General features: G+C 41.6%; 1 long non-coding RNA gene across 2 annotated transcripts in view; it reads left to right on the top strand.

Annotated features, from left to right (window-relative positions):
* The first annotated feature begins 881 nt into the window (after positions 1-881).
* Positions 882-2,961, top strand: part of LOC118598996 — a 6,252-nt gene continuing 4,172 nt past the window's right edge. The window contains exon 1 of one of the 2 annotated variants that reach the window (XR_004948256.1): positions 882-1,081. This is a non-coding gene — a long non-coding RNA (uncharacterized LOC118598996). The remainder of the gene's footprint in view (positions 1,082-2,961) is intronic. The other variant, XR_004948255.1, reaches the window with a different exon arrangement.

Here is a 2,961-nt window from a genome sequence, read left to right as displayed (position 1 = left end):
ATGAAATATTACCGTTAAAGCCGAGACTGTCCTTACGGTGGATGTGGGCGGTCTGCCGGTGAGAAACGCTCAGACCTGTACAGGCCGTACAGGTGCGCACAGGTGAACCATCAAGGTCTTAAAGCATGAAGACGTTTATCTACAAGCATGCTGCAGCAACAGGTCACAGTGAAGACGAACACGCAAGAGTAAAGTAAGATTAAGGTAAATGTCGTACAGAATTACAGAGAATTGTGGGTATTTTATTCTGAAGAGACTACCCCCCCCCCCCTGCAGCCAAATGTAAACATTTTCATAAATAAACTAAAACAGGACAAAGACACATGGAGATAAAGAGAAGGGAAGCAGATGACCTGACAATGTAGAACTGAAATGAAAATAGCCGTAGATGATCAACATGAACCTGAAGTGACTGAAAGGAGACAGAATCTGACTAAAACTAAAACACTGAAACACTAAACTAAAATCCTCACCTGTGTGATACTGACAATAAATATGAATAATTTCAGTATTCTGGAGATGAAAGTTGTTGGATCTGTGTTTAAAAGATAACAATTTAAAGTAAACTTGATCTATGTTGATTCTGCTGCAATAAAAAAGCCTCCAGTGTTTCAATGCTTTGGATGTCTATGACAATAAGTTGTTCACATAAAAAATGACACTTTTATCACCTTCACCAACACGGTCATATAGCTGAGTATTTATTTCCTAATATTTACATTTTCGTTACTTTCCATATTGTTTAAGCATAAAAACACACAAAAAGCATTTTTGTTTGAGCCCCTGTCCCTCCAAAATCCTGTGCACGTGAGCACGTCCCTGATCCTCCAAAGTGATGCAGCCACGGAAGAAACCGGACCCAAGCGCGTGAAGAAGTGCGCGCTCCCGCGACCGGGATCCGGAGTGTGTCGGAAATACTTGGTTTAGTCTGCAGGTGTGAACACTGAGCCGCGTGAGCCTCCGGTGCATTGTGGGTCACGCAGCAGACACGCACGGAAGAGCAGAAGAACCGAGCCGAGGAAGCTCCGCGCCGCGAGGCTAGCGGGAAATGACCCCTCGAGGACCACCGAACAGGCTGCAGGTGAGTTTGGGGGAACTGGACCTCACCTGAGAGTCAAACTGTCTGTGCGCGTGCACGCTGGCTTCATCCCCGAGGACCCGTGAGCGTGAATGTTCCTGCAGGTCTGCAGGAAACCCGAGGACAGAACCAGGAGAACCAGGACAGATGAAGAGAGCAGAGTCTTCCTCACAGTTACACTGACATGAAGACTCTGGAATGTTTGCAGCCTCATGCATTCATTCATGCATGCATTCATTCATGCATTCATTCATTCATTCATTCATTCGTTCATTCATTCATTCATGCATTCTCCTACTGGTGTTCTGCTTATACTGTCAATCCCCGAGAGTCCGAACTGTTCTGGATGTCCTGAATGTTTTACAGGTCGCAGATGAAAACTGGATGCAGAATCAAAGAACATTTGTTTTAAACCGGTTGTAATAGTTTTCCCAGTGGAGTTCATTAGAAATTCACCTCTGAGTTTTGGACAGAACTGTTGGCGCCATTGACTGTATATGAGTACTGGACAAAGTGACTCCTCCCCCTGGTGTTCCAAACAGGAAGTACCTGCTTCAGAATCCCACCGACGTCTGCAGAGAACAGCTGTTCCTCAGTCATTCTGTTGGTCAGAGTAAACATTCCTGCTCTGAAACATTTTAGCATCTTCTTGATAATTTTATGTTTTGTTCATATTATTTCCGTAGCACAAATCATTCAAGTTAAAAACTGACCAATCAGACGCCTCGACAAAAGTAGGCGGTCTCACAACGTTTGAAGCATTTGAGAGATTGTCATAGAAATGTAGACTGATGGGAGTCCGNNNNTCTAGAACTCTCTAGTTCTGTGATAGATTTGGATTCGGTTTACCATCAGATCTGTATTGTGCCCCCTTGTGGTTGTATTGGTACTGCAATGAACTGAAGATCTGTCGAGATTTTCATGTTTTCTCTCGTGTTGATCATCTTCTGTAACATTGAAGATGGAGGTTAAACATGATGTTTGATAGGACTTTGCAGTAGTTTGATTTAACCTCATTAAAAACATATTCTGCTGTTGTGCAGTCATAACCTGATGTTTGTTTACTGTGAATGAGTAACGTTTCTGCCCCTGAGGTGCAGCAGGAGTTTCCTTAAACACGTTTACCTGCCAGCACGTCTTATGTTCTTGTTTGGGCCTGTTGACAACTCAGTTTTGGAAACTGAGGAGGTCATGGACTCTGCTGTGGTCCATGTGGACCGAGAGATGCGAAGAATAAACCAGCAGACCTTTAAGGAGCACAACATCCTCTTTTTAAACAAACAAGAAAACATTTCTCAGTCTCATCTGAAGTTTGCGGTTCATGCTAAAAGTTTGAAATGTTATTTAAAACTTTGTAGAATGGCTTTTAATACTCAGTGGCTTTTTATTTTATTGTATTATTTGTTTTATTGTATTCTTATTTATCTTTTATGTATTTTACTGCAGACTGCTTTTGTAATTTTATGCTGTTTTTCAGTTTAGTTAATTCGTCTATTTTTGTAAATGTTCTTCTTTCTGTTATGGTGAAGCTCTTTGATACATTGAAAGGAGTTATAAAGTTCTATTTAAATAAAGTTCATTCATTCATGTTGCAGATGATGACTAACAGACGGCCACGCCTCCATTAAGATTCAGTCTTTAGCCTCACTTTCCTGATAAAATGATGAAGTTCACAGAACTCGTGGATTCCTAATCAAACCGAAAAAAGAAAGAAAAATGTGATAGAAAATCAGAATGACTGGAAATATGCTTTTCAAACCAGCTTCAACCAGAAAGCTAAACCTGGATACCAAATGATTCTCTATGTTAACATCAGCTAACTGGACTCAGGTCAGTTAACCACTGGGTAACTGTCGGGTCAGTCTGCTGTAAAGTCCATTTAG

Source organism: Oryzias melastigma, linkage group LG7 (assembly GCF_002922805.2).
Source record: "Oryzias melastigma strain HK-1 linkage group LG7, ASM292280v2, whole genome shotgun sequence".
Lineage (NCBI taxonomy): Eukaryota > Metazoa > Chordata > Actinopteri > Beloniformes > Adrianichthyidae > Oryzias > Oryzias melastigma.
This window is presented reverse-complemented; position numbering and strand designations above follow the sequence as displayed.